The sequence below is a fragment of the Euprymna scolopes genome, chromosome 8 (genome assembly GCF_053919585.1).
Source record: "Euprymna scolopes isolate OS-2025 chromosome 8, ASM5391958v1, whole genome shotgun sequence".
Lineage (NCBI taxonomy): Eukaryota > Metazoa > Mollusca > Cephalopoda > Sepiida > Sepiolidae > Euprymna > Euprymna scolopes.
The window spans coordinates 42,479,786-42,493,960 of record NC_136489.1 but is presented as its reverse complement, the minus strand read 5'-3'; the positions used below and the strand labels follow the sequence as shown (position 1 = coordinate 42,493,960).

The window sequence follows — 14,175 nt, the reverse complement described above, 5'->3', positions numbered from 1 at the left end:
AGCAATGGCCAAGAACACATTGCCTGAAAGTACTTCTTTTAACCTCCTCGGCCTAACATTTACAGGGAACATGAACTGGAATATATACATTGAGAGCATTACTAAGGCTGCTGCAAAGAAGGTGGGCTCTCTCTACCGTGCTAGAAAATTACTTACGCCTGAAAGTAGCCTGTACCTCTATAAGGCCACCATTCGCCCATGTATGGAGTACTGCTGTCACATTTGGGCTGGTGCATTGCTGCTTGTCTCTCTCTCCTGGACAGAGTTCAAAGTGAGTTGCCAACCTGATAGGTCCTGAACTGTCATCTAGGCTTCAGCCTCTGTCCCATCGATGAAATGTTGCATCCCTTTGCCTGTTCTACAAATACTGTAATGGTGAATGCTCTGACAAACTGCAAGCATTTGTACCTCCTTGACGTGACTAACCCCCGATAAACCCGACAAGCAACTAAGTCCCACCCCTTTACAGTAGAGATCCTTAGGTGTAAAAAAGCCTTTTACTCCAATAGTTTCTTCCCCAGAACTGCAAGTCTTTGGAATTCCCTTCCAGGATTCTGCTTTCCCAACTGTACTGATATGCAGAAGTTCAAGTGTAATATGAACAAACATCTTTCTACTCATCTCCCTTCATAATGCCCCCGCAAATTATGTCTCTGATAGTATCCCCCTACTTCAAAGTGACACTGTGCCTTGTCTGGGGTGAAAATTGAATAAAAAAAATTTTTTGAACTAACAAAAATTACAAAATGAAAGGTAATACAATCTAAAAAGTCACTTCAGGAACTGAAAATCAGGGAAACGGTGCAGGTCCAAACCAATGTGCAAAAACAGGAAGGATGGTGGAAACACTGGGTAACCTGCAGTATAATGTATGCATGGATGGGAGTAACCGGGTAACCTGTCGCAATCACAGACTCCTCCGAAGAATAAACCCAGTGATAGATACCCCTTGTCACTCGATACTTGCGGGGCCACCAGGAATATTGGATACCATAGACAACCTAACGGGGTCAGAAATACCGGGAGAATGGTCCACCACTGATACGAATCAACACCAGCCCGAAACATCCTACACTCTGCCAGAACAGATGGAGGTTGATGACACAGCATCCCTGGGATGATGGAGGTTGAGGAGGACCAACCAGTGCATTGTAGCAGAAGAGTGACGCAACCACCCAGGAACCTATCTTCCACAAACATGGGGTACGTCGCACAACTAGAAGTTGTTGGCACTGATTGGTTTCAAATTTGTTTGCAATGATCAAAAAGAGCTAATAATTGCTGATTACCACATAAAATTTCTAATTATGCGGAAAATGACTGGCTTGACTACAAGTAATATGGTATTTTCTCATAACTTGGTACTCCCACCAGGTTCATTACAATGATCATATCACCTCATCACAAAATGGACACACGAACACAGTATTTTACACCAATTAACCCCAAAACAATCAACATATAACACAACAAGAAATGGACATGAAATACATGGACCAAAAAAGATATAAGCAACAAATGTACTACTGTACGTAACAATTACCTGAACAATGTTTTCTTTTTCTATCTTGTAATCGGGTTGTAGTAATATACTGGAACTATTTTCATATGCATAGTAAATGTAACCACTTGGTGTAGAAATGATGTAAATCGTCTTGTATGTTTGGATATGGGTTAAAACAACATGTGCATCTCTTATTGTGTATATGTTAACTAAATCATTAATCACATAAACATGTCTCTGTTACAATTTACCATGAAATAAATAAATGTTACAGTCTCAGGCAGCAGAATGTACATCTTTTTTGTGGGAAGAGGAAGGGTTTCAGTGTTACAGTTTGCTACTCTCACCAGAAAACCCTTTTTCTTGGTGGGGTGATATTGTGACTTCAATAGCCTTGGTCATATCCTTCGAAGAACCAGAACTGTTCAAGGAATCTTCTAACAGTGTGTTTCCTCTTGTTGAATAGGAATTTGAGTGTAAAATATTATCCAATATATATACTTATATATAATATATTCCAATTTATTGTTTGCTGAGATTTTCATTGGCTAAACACACATTTCAAATGTTGTATGGTCAATCAATTTTTCTTTAGTTAGCATTTTCGCCATCTTCTGGTGGTCTACCTAAGCTATCAAAATATGCCAAGGCAACATTCATGGTAAAACAGGTAAGTAAATGGTGGCCATGTTGGTTTCATGTGTGCACAGTAAATTTTTGTGTGCATGCATAAAAATTTAATGCATGCGCATGAAACCAACATGGCCACCAGTAAAAACAATAGAGACTGTATTGTATAATAAGGGTTTATTATCATAAAACTACTTATCAGGACAATTTTAAATATGATCTTAGTTTAAAAAAACCCCGAAAACCCTAAAAATTAACTTTTTAAAGGTAAGTCTTTAATTGATACTGTAGCGCACATTGACCTAAAATTATTATTACTTTATTTTAGGTTTCTTCTTTTAAATGGTACAAAAGTGATGATAATATTAAATTAGACTACTGTTACATCGTGTTACATATAGGTGGGGGTAAATCTCTGTTGCACTTGGAAGGTACCTAGTGTACACTTTCAGTGTCCTAAATTCTCAGTTGACAAATTTTTGATTTGTAATTTTAAAATTATATAGTTAAGATATTTGAATAAAATAAAAGAAAACGTATATTAAAACATATGAAACAATTGATTTATAAAAATAATGATTTTAAATTGTTCCGCCCAAATACAAATAAAAACAAAAAAAAAAGCTGGATATTAACAAAAAAAAAATTCTAGCCTCGGGTGAAAGTTGAACTCACAACCTCCGCATTTCTCAAATACAAGTACTGTCTAAAAGTACGGTGCGCTAACCAATTGTGCCACCGAGGCAGTTCAATTATCATATAACATTTAATATATATATCTCTACAGATTCTCACTTTTTTTTTTCGGTTAGTCACGCTCATTATTTTATTTACACGTTCTTGGCCTTTTTGGTCAAGATCAAAGTGTAGTATCTGTTCTTCAGATGCTGCACTTCCATTTCTTGTTCTCTTTCGGTGGAGGAGAAATCCTTCACGACTGAGACAATTTTTATTTTTGTACCTTTTCTCCACGTTAAAAAACGACCCTGGTGTCTAACTCTGTCCCGTGGGGAGGCATAGTAAATAGGTACACCAACAAAACCATGGAAAATCACATTCCTCTCTTTATTTCAACAACAACAACAAAAACATGTTCGCCTTAAAAACAAATTTTACACAACAAAACAAAATTCATTTCATACCAACATTTCCATTATCCGTCAAAGCCCATCTCCCCACCGTTTTTTCTCATCTAAACAAATTCATGATGCGATCGTTCTTAGCTTTCCGAGTTTTTTCACTAGTAAAAACAAATTCATTTTTTTTTTATTTGTAACTTTAAAATTAAATTATAATGTCAGGATATTTCATGAAAGTAAAAGAGAACATGTATTAAAATATATGAAACAATTAAAATATATGAAACAAAGTAATGATTCTAAATTGTTCTTCCCGATTACAAATAACAACAACAAAAAAAAGCTGTGATATTAAAAAAACAAAAAAAAACAAAAAAACGGTCAATGTCTAGATTCTTTCCAACTCCAAAAACAACCTTTACAATGATTTCAGGTTTTCGGAGGTGCTGAAAGCAAATGTAACATTGAAAAATGGCGCAGAGAAATAGTTTCCATGATATGAGGAAAATATTTTTTCAAATAATCGAGTCACCTTTCTATATAAATTTAATGTAAAATGAGCACCCACTTTATGGCCACCTAGTAATAATTTTTTTTGTTTTGTTTTTAAGAGGCCTGAAATTTACTCTTTTTACGGTTCAATTTTTTCCTTACTTTCCATTTTAACAATCACTTCTATAAAATGACGACTTCCATAGGTTTTCGGGTATGCTGAAAATGAATACTGCATAAAAATTTGCCGCAATCAAGTAGTTTTCCGGATATTAAGTAATGTAATTCCTTATGTTATCAATGTAGGCCACTTGCATATGCCAAGGGCGCATATTTTTGACACACATGTCGTCATTTTATAAAACTGGTTGTTAAGATAGAAAGTAAGTAAAAAGTTACCGGAATATCATTGTTTAATATCTGTAAATCTACTTGTTTGCAGCAAATTTAAATGCGATATTTGTTTTCAGCATACCCGAAAATCATCATAAATCAAATGATAAGCTGCTGGTGACACCTGTTGGGAATGTATGATCAACAAGGGTAGACAATCGACTTTCCATCATCAAGAAATATCTTTTAACACGACCAATTATATAGGTTTTTGAGGGCGCTGAAAATGAAAATAATGTTTAAATGTTAGTTTCAAAACATTTCTACAAATCTTCGAAACTACTCATTTGTTGGAATCTTAAACGCTATTTTAGTTTTCAGCGCCCCCCCCTCCCAATTTTTTCTTGAGCGTAAAAAGTCGATTGTCTGCCCTTGTTGATCCTACATTCCCGACAGGTGTCGCCAGCAGCTTATCATTTGGAATTAACATGGCGCACAGTAATCCTTCGATAAAATGTTTCTTAAAAGTTGATTTTCTTAAAATAAAAACAATCTACTTGATCAATTTACGTGATTTTTGGAATATGACATCTTCGTGTGGTGACAGATATGTACATCATAAAGATTTTTCTTTAAAAAAAAATTTTTATAGGCCCAAATGTAGACAAGCATCAAAATTTGAATAAAAAAATAGATGCTTGTTAAGATAATTGACAGATCGATTTAAAAAATTTTATTTTAAGCAAAAACAATATTATGTAATTATCATGTTGAAAATAGTAATATATCCAAATATTACAAAAAATTATCAAATAGAACAACTGCTATTGTGTTTTTAGTGTAATAAAGTCTGTCGTAATAATTTGGAGTGATCGAACTTGTGGGGAAGGGGGGGGGGATTAATGGATTCTCCCCATCTTTGAATAATGAAAACACCGGATATTGACATGTTAAGAACTCTCGCCAAATCATGTTATTCGAACGAGAATTTGTGTGATTAAGAAGTATTTTACAGTGTTTTTGTTAGTCTTTTTTCTGTTGTGAGCGTCATACGAAGAACATGTGTCAATTTTTGTTACCCATTCGTCACTGTAACAAAAAAAGATACTTATAAGTAGCAACACCATTTCGTTGCAAGCTAAAACGTCTTTTTTTTTTTTGTCCCTTCTTGTTCGTCAGTAAGAATTCCAATACATTGCAACGAAAACATGAAAATGTTACAGCTATTGGAAGAAACTCCCTCACTGGAAGACCTCAAACTAAGGCAGAAACTTCTTCAAATAAATATTCAGACTACCCTGGAAGGATAACGGAAGGAAGAGGGGAGTTCTGCAGAGGTGTTTTCGTTATTCAAACGAGAAATATTAGGTTGGTGCAAAAATAATGTTGTTTATATATATATATATATATATATATATATATATATATATATATATATATTAGTTGAATGTCAAAAAACGACATTATTTTTTAACCAACCTAATAGAAAACTGGTTGGAAGAATTGGAGGGAGTTTCCTTTGGTCTGGAAGAATAATTGGCTACAGAGGGTGACTCTGAATCCTTGGTGAGGTTAATTAAAACTTCTTTTCGGTTTAAATGTGAAGTATGACAGCAAATAAATCTTCTGCAAAAGGCTAACCAAAGGGAGACCTTAGTAGCAGCCTCAATGGAAGATGTCAATCCTATTCCAAGTCAGGAGAACCCGGTTACTTCAGATAATGGTAGGTCATCTTATTTTAAACCTACAGCTCATTCCTCCTTTTCGGTGGAACCTTTCAAAATAAAATTGAAGGGACCACACTTTAATGAGAAAGACTTTGAAACCAACAAAAGGAACTTCAAGAACTTTTTAACTAAGTTAGAAAATTGTGTGATGTCAGTTATATCAGACACAGAGAAATTGTATTTCTTGAGATGCTCCTTGGAAGGAAGAGCTTTTCAACTTGTAGGCCATCTTTCCCCCTCTGAAGAGAGTTACCCAATGGCCCTGAAATTTTTGAAGGACCAATATTTGGACAAGGAGGAAATAAGAGGAGAAATTATTCAGGAAATATTGGATTTTCAGTTGGACAATTCTCAAAACCTGGAAGGGTTGAAGAACTTTATTATAAAAACAAAGGCAGATATGTGGGAACTCAAGGCGTCATATAATTGTGACTTATATGAGGATAAGTCACCTGGTGCTATTATAATATCACAAGTGATGTTCGCAAAATTGTCATCAAAAATGAGGGGAGAACTGATGCATATATCTGGAAGCACCTACCCAACGCTATCAACACTGTTAAAGGAAACCCTGATAATAGTGAAACTGATTCAGGTTGCCCGAAAACCAACCAGGATACTGACTACCAAACCCAGGTTCCATCCTATGTTTAGATCTAAACCAGTGAGTCAAGTCTCATCTCCGGGGGCCTTCAATACAGAGTTGGTGTCAGCAGTAAAGGGATGTGAATTTTGCAGGAAAGATGAACATTTGTCGGAGGAATGCCCTAATTATACTTCCCATGAAGCCAGGATGACCAGGTGTAGAGAACTCTGCTTTCCGTGCCTTAAGAAGTCTCAGATAAGGAAAATGTGCCCATTGAAGACATCAAGAAAAATTTGTTGTCATAGTTGCAACTTTAAAGGACACATTACAGCGATGTGCCCAACAATCACAAGTAGTATGCAAGTTGATACCTGTCTGCATACAAAAGATTAGAATTATGCTTTCCTGTCTCCCATAATTCAAATAATAGTGGGAAGAGAGGATAAGAAGGTAAAAGTGAACTGTCTGTTGGGCACCAGCAGTCAAAGAACCTATTCAGTTGCGTCTCCTTAGTAAAGGATAAAACAATGGAGGCGAAAATCTTTTTAGGTACAAATCTCAGGACCTTCAATGAGATCTTGAAATTGAATTTATATACTGGCAAAACTCATACTATTCCAATTCTTGCGACCAAGTTAAACTTGTCATACAAACTTGAGGGACTTCCTCAGATTCTTAAAAATCTGAAGAGACACAGACTGGCGTCAGAATTTGATGCCAAGGAAGATTTCATCCATATAGATGGGTTGCTAGGAATTGATGCAATCCAGTATTTGAAATCTTTAAAGATAATCCGTTGTATGTATGGAGTGGCATTTAAAACACATAAGGGGTTAATTCCCTTTGGAAACAGTAGTCGTTTTTAGTATAAAGACCAAATTAAAAAGCGAAAAGCATCACAAGTTAATTATGCTGCTATGTTGGCCAAAACTCCACCACTTCTATCTTCTAGAATATACTACATGCACACCCGGAGGAATGCTACCCAGACCCTCTGAAAAATTGTTTTGAGGAGAGTAATGTTCGGGGATTAGAGAACATGTTCAATCTTGAATCTATTCCTACTGCTGAAGAATTCTCCATGTTAGATGAAGAAAAGGTAAACCAGTTCAGAGATGCCATCACATTCAAAGATGGGCTTTATCAGGTGAAACTTCAGTAGTATACAGGTAAGGTAAAATCGGTACCCTCTAACCACAATGCTGCTCTCAGGATACTGGAAAAGGTGACTAAAGATCTGGAGAAGAAAAATCTGTAATACTACTATCTACAAGTTTTTGAACAAGAAGGTGAGGGTATTATTGAAGAGAACTGTGCCTCATGAACAATTTGAACACTGCATCTGGATTCCCCGTAGACCAGTATTAAAGTTCACAAATCAAACCATTACAAAAGTGAGACTGGTCTTTAATTGTTCATATAAAAATAAAGACAGTCTCATTGAATGAAACAGCATATCCCAGAGTAAATCTTATAGTGGACATATTGGAATTAATTCAATTCAGAACAAACCAATACATCTTGTTGGTGGACATCAGAAAGGCATTTTTGATTCATCTAGCATCTGAAAAAGATCATAATCGGTTTTATTTTTTATGAAGAAAGATAAAACCTTGCATTGTTACCGGTACAAAACCATTATATTTGGATTCAGTGCAAATCCCTTTATTTTGGATTATCTACTGAAGTTTCATGCAGACAAATTCCCTTGGGATTAATGTTTGTAAGCACTGAAGTCCAATTTTTATGTAGACAACCTTGTAAACACTGGGAATAATGCTGAAGCCCTATCTTTTTTTTTTTTTTTTTTTTTTTTTTTATTCAATTTTCACCCCAAACAAGGCACAGTGCCACTTTGAAGCAGGGGGCTACTATTAGGGAATTAATTAGCGGGGTCATTATGAAGGGAGAAGAGTAGAAAGATGTTTGTTAACATTACACTTGAACTTCTACATATCATTGCAGTTGGGAAAGCAGAATCCCGGAAGGGAGTTCCAAAGACCCGCAGTTCTGGGGAAGAAACTATTGGAGTAAAAGGCTTTCTTGCACCTAGGGATCTCCACTGTAAAGGGATGAGACTTAGTAGCTTGTCGGGTTTGTCGGGGGTAGTTACGTCGGGGAGGTACAAGTGTTTGCAGTTCGTCAGAGCATTCACCATTAAAGTATTTGTAGAACAGGCAGAGGGATGCAACATCTCGTCGATGGGACAGAGGTTGAAGCCCAGATGACAGTTCAGGACCTATCAGGTTTGCGACTCTTTTTTGAACCCTGTCCAGGAGCGAGAGACAAGCAGCAGATGCACCAGCCCACATGTGACAACAGTACTCCATACATGGGCGAATGGTTGCCTTATACATCTGTAAGAGAGCATCTACATAAAGAGAATTTTAATTTGCAGTCTTAAAATTCTAACTCTAAAGTTTCAAAAGAAAATGGAGGCAGATGGAACACTGTCCAGATTTGACTCTGGTTGGGAAAGAGTGTTGGGATATGTGTATGACTGTTCAGGATTCCATTAAGCCCCCCCCCCAAACTCGTGCGATATTGAAGCGTCCAGTAAGAAGATATTGTCTGAGACCTCTAAAGTATTTGATCCTTTGTCTCTGTATTTGCCTGTAACTGTGCAAAGTCATCTGTTGATGAGGGAATTGTGGAGACAAGAACTAAGTTGGGATGATGTGGTTCCACAAAGCGTGAGGTCAGTATAGAGAACAATGTATCATCATTAGATTGAAGAGAGTGTCATAATTTGAATTTGCTCTGTATGTAATAGACCTGAGGATACTAGACCTATGATAGTCTGCGATCAATGTGACGACTGGTTTCACTTCAGTTGTGTGGACTTAAGTGAAGCCACCACCGGAAAATAAACAATGGTTGTGCCCTATTTGCAACCCTCGAAGAATAGAACCTGGTAGACCCAGTTTGTCGATGGTCTAGGCTATACCTGTTTCTGCTTAAATGTGAAAAAAAGAAAATTTAAAAAATCATACCCAAAAGTACATTGAAAAAAATCACACCTAATGTTTCTCTTAGGAAGGACTTTTTCCTTTCTTTTTGTTTCGTGGGAATGTGTGATAATTTGGAGTGGTCGAACTTGTGGGGGAGGGAGGAAGTAAAGGGCACCCGCCATTTTTGGATAATGGAAACGCCCGGATATTGATATGTTAAGAACTCTCACCAAGTCACGTTATTTGAACAGTTGTGTAATTAAGGAAGGCTGTTTTACAGTGTTTTTGTTAGTTTTTTTTTTTCTGTCCTGGGCATCAGATGGAGAACATAATTTTTGTTACACATTCGTTATCATTACAAGAAAAGAGACTTGTAAACTTCCACGCTATTTCGTTGCAAGTTAAAACAGCTTTTCTTCCCCCTCCTCCTTGTTCGTTGGTAAGAATTCTGACACAATCGCTAAAAAAAGAATTATCGTTATAGATAAATGTCGGAGACAATTATGGTGTAATCTAAATTTTGCATTCCAAGTTATATCCCCTGTGTGAATTCTTCGTCTATCTCAGGGGTCGATCCTTGGACCTTTATTATTTCTGATATTCATAAGTGACCTCTCTAATAAGATAGTCTCTGCTAACGATACCACACTCTATAACATGCACAAGGGGAAAATGAATGAACACATATCCAAGACAAAGGTGGAAACCCTAGAGGAAGACCTGCTGTGGAATAGGGTCAAAAGTAGATGGTAACTTTCAATGCTGCCAAGACTAAGCTCATTTCCTTTAATAAGTACAAGAAACCTTCTCAACCACCAATAGCTATGTCTAATAATACATTACCTAAAAGTACTTCTTTCAAACTCCTCGACTTAACGTTCACAGGGAACATGAGCTGGAACAGATACATTGAGAGCATTGCCACAGCTGCTGCGAGAAAGGTAAGCTAACTCTACCGTGCTAAGAAGTTATTTACACCTAAAAGTATCCTTTACCTTTTACAAGGCCACCATTCGCCCATGTATGAAGTATTGTTGTCACATCTGGGCTGGTGCATCTGCTACTAGTCTCTCCCTCCTGGACAGGGTTCAAAAGCGAGTCACCAACCTGATAGATCCTGAACTGTCATCTAAACTTCAACCTCTGTCGCATCGACGAAATCTTGCATCCCTCTGCCTGTTTTACAAGTATTTCAATGGTGGATGCTCCGAGGAACTACAAACCCTTGTATTCCTTCAACGTAAATACCCCCGACAAACTCAACAAGCAGCAAAGTCCCACCCCTACACAGTCGAGATCCCTAGATGTTAGAAAACCTTCTACTCTAATAGTTTCTTCCTTAGAATTGCTAGACTTTGGAATTCCCTTCCAGATTCCTGCTTCCCCAACTGTACTGACATGTAAAAGTTCAAGTGTAATGTGAACAGTCATCTTGCTGCTTAACTCCCTTCATAGCATCCCTGCAACTTATGTCCCTCATAGTAGGCCCCTACATCAAAGTGGAACTGTGCCTTGTTTGGGGTGAAAGTGTAATTTTAAAAAAATGCAATTTTACCCAAGTTTCTGTAAAAATTTATAAATAACTTTCTACTCGATGAATTTTCGTAACTTTTGGATATATTACTATTTTCAACATGACAGTTAAGTACGTAATATTGTTTTTGCTTAAAACGATATATTAAAAAAAAAATTGATCTGTCGACTCTATCTTCACAGCACAAAAAAATGAATTTGTTTTTACTAGTGAAAAAACTAGGAAAGACGAGAACGATCGTAAGAAGAAATGGTGGGGAGAGGGGCTTTGACGGATAATGAAATGTTGTTAATAAATGAATTTTTTTTTTTTTTTTTTTTTTTTTACAAGGCTGTCACCACTTATCAAGGCCCAGAGGCCACTCGAGGATAAGGGTTAATAGGATAGGTATACATTAGTCATTGTGATTTTAGCATAGTAAACAGTGGGAATTTTGTAACTTGGATTACTTAGGGGGACGATTAAATTAGAACTTGTTCACATTGGACTTTTTCTTTTTTTTTTTTTTTGTTCATAGGTATCAACTCATTATCAAGGCTAAGAGGCCACTCAAGGATAAGGGTTAAAGAGTATACAGTAGAAATTGGACAATATAATAATCATTAGTAATGAAAATTTGTTAAATTTGATAACTTATATGGAACGGCTCATCAAGAACTTATTTACGTTAGACTTTAACACAACCATATTGTAGTCAGCCGGAAAGCAGGAAAACGGAAGACAATTCCACAGGCGTGCAGTTCTAATAAAAAAGCTTTGTTCATGGAATCTACGTTTAGGTTTAGGTACAGGTAAAGAGTGGGGGGAATTATTGATAGTGTTTACAGCTAGACGAGTGTTTCTTGTGAAAGTTTTGCGAGGGGGGACCATAGATTGAAGCTCAGTCGAACACTTTCCATGAAAATAACGATACATCAGAGACAAACTCGCAACATCTCTTCTGTGAGATAGAGGTTGCAAGGAAGAGAAAAGGACATCTCCTACGAGGCTACGAAGTCTATTTTGAACTCTATCAAGGCAGGACAAGTCCTTTCTAGCAGCTCCTGCCCAGATGTGGCAACAGTATTCCATCCTTGGACGTACCTGGCTCTTTTATAGATAGAGAATTGCATTAGCAGTGAGATATCTACTGGATCGATAGAAAGATCCCACCATTTTTCCAGTGGCCTTGGCAACAGATTTGATGTACGTGTTCCATTTAAGATCAGGAGTAATGGTCAAGCCCAGAAGCTTGTCAAAACTTGAGGCCTCCTGAAGATGAGAGCCATTCATTTCAATTGATGCCAGATGTGGATCAGAATGTTGATGATGTAAAGAGAGAAGCTTGGTTTTAGATGCATTAAAAGTAACCAGCCACTCCTTTCCCCATTGTACTACATGCTCAAGTTCAGAGGAGAGAGAATTGGAGAGAACTTGGTCGTTTACTGTCTTAGATGTGCTACCATAAATGGTAGTGTCGTCAGCATAAATGTCTACAAATGATGTAAGGATGTGATTTGGAAGATCATTAATGTAGATCAGGAAAAGAGTTGGGCCCAGGATGGACCCCTGAGGGACACCGGCATTAATACTGTGGGCTTCTTATTTTTGCCCCTCAACTACTACTCTTATGAACCTATCAGAAAGAAATGATTTAATAATTGAGAAGACATTTCCAGCTATACCATAGCTAGAGATCTTATGAAGTAAACCTTTATGCCATACCCTATCAACGGCCTTAGATATGTCAAGAGCAATTGCCCTAGAAAGGTTGCCTCCGTCGAGAGATTTGCTAATCCTATGAAATATAACTGTAAGGACATCTGCTGTAGATCTAGCAGAACGGAAACCATATTGAGTGTCACTAAGAAGGTTATTTTTGTTGAGATGGTTGATTACTTCTGTATTTAACACAGATTCCAGCAACTTACTCATGACGCACAGGAGACTTATTGGCCTGTACTGAGAGGGGGATGAGCGATCACCTGAATTCTTAAATACAGGGCATACAGATGAAATTTTCCAGGGAGATGGGAAACTATTCTCCTTAAGACAACGTTTAAATAGTTTTGTAAGTATGGGCGCTAGTTCAGGTTGAAGTTTTTTGAGTACAATAATTGGAATACCGTCCGGGCCAGTTGCTTTACTGGAATCAAGGTTTTTGATTAGCTTGGCAACATCACGTACAGATATACGTATATCACATAGTGTGTTTTCAGATACAGGAGGAAATATTGGGGGTTGGCGGCCTTGATCGCAAAAGGTAGAATTAGCTGCAAAGTTCTTGACAAAGAGTTTGGCTTTGTCTGATGCTGACAAGATTACCTCAGGTCCATTGATGATAGTTGGAATGGAGCGCACACTTCTGTTCAGAATTCTGTTTGCTATTTGCCAAAACTGGTGGGAACCAAGCCGCTGCTCAGCTACTTTGGACTTAACAGATTGAGCATACAACCATCTTGCGCTCTTTATTACTTTATTACAATGGTTACTGGCAGTCCTGAAAGCGGCTTTAGTTTCCATACATCTATTACGTTGGAAACAGTGGAAAAAGTGATTTCTGTGCGCAATGGCAGCATCACATTCTGGAGAGAACCATGGCTGGCTGTTAGGTTTTTGCTGAAACTTTTTCGAGGGTATGAAACGATCAATACCTACAATTAACCATTCCGTCAGGTCTAATACTATAGAGGACACATCCTTTTTAAATATGGAATGCAGAGGTAGATCAGTTATAAATGTACGGAAGCTATCCCAGTCAGCCTTAGTGTATCGATATACTGTACGATGAAGAGGTACGTCTGGGGACTTATTACATTTCATTTTTATCTTAATTGATACAACAGAGTGGTCGGAAGATCCAAGAGGCGACAGAACAGAAACTGAACATAGTTCAGGGCAAGTTGTGAGAAAAAGGTCTAGTAGGCTCGCATACTGGCCGTCATTGTCGGGCACACGGGTGGGTTCCTGAACAATCTGAGTGAGGTCATAGGCAATGGAGAAATCATGACAGAACCTCCCCTCATCATCGGTCTTGTTTGAGTGGGTCAACCATTCGACGTTGTGAACATTGAAGTCTTCACATACGTGAATGTTAGCTGAAGGATAAGCAGATAGGACTTGGTCAATTTTCTCAGATATGCTTTTAAGTATAGTAACTCCGCTGTTGTGGGGGCGATAGAGAGTAAATAAAAATGCCGTAGTGTGAGCTAAAGCAACCCGGAAGCACATATAGGGTAAGTTAGGATCTTCCCTGGAGATGTCCCTACCACATGGAAAGCTATCTTTAATATAGGCACATATTCCATGCCCATGGCGATTTTGGGGGTCAGATTTAGAGGTTAAGTTAGAGTATCCTTT

The 14,175-nt window shown here is 37.5% G+C and overlaps 1 protein-coding gene and 1 non-coding gene across 6 annotated transcripts in view; one reads left to right on the top strand and one right to left on the bottom strand.

Annotated features, from left to right (window-relative positions):
* LOC145283530 (uncharacterized) overlaps window positions 1–14,175 on the top strand; it is a 260,711-nt gene that overhangs the window by 178,377 nt on the left and 68,159 nt on the right. The window lies entirely within an intron of this gene.
* Window positions 2,785–2,879, bottom strand: Trnak-uuu (transfer RNA lysine (anticodon UUU)). Its single transcript has 2 exons — window positions 2,842–2,879; window positions 2,785–2,820 (listed from the first exon to the last, which is right to left on the bottom strand). It is a non-coding gene; the product is annotated as a tRNA-Lys (tRNA).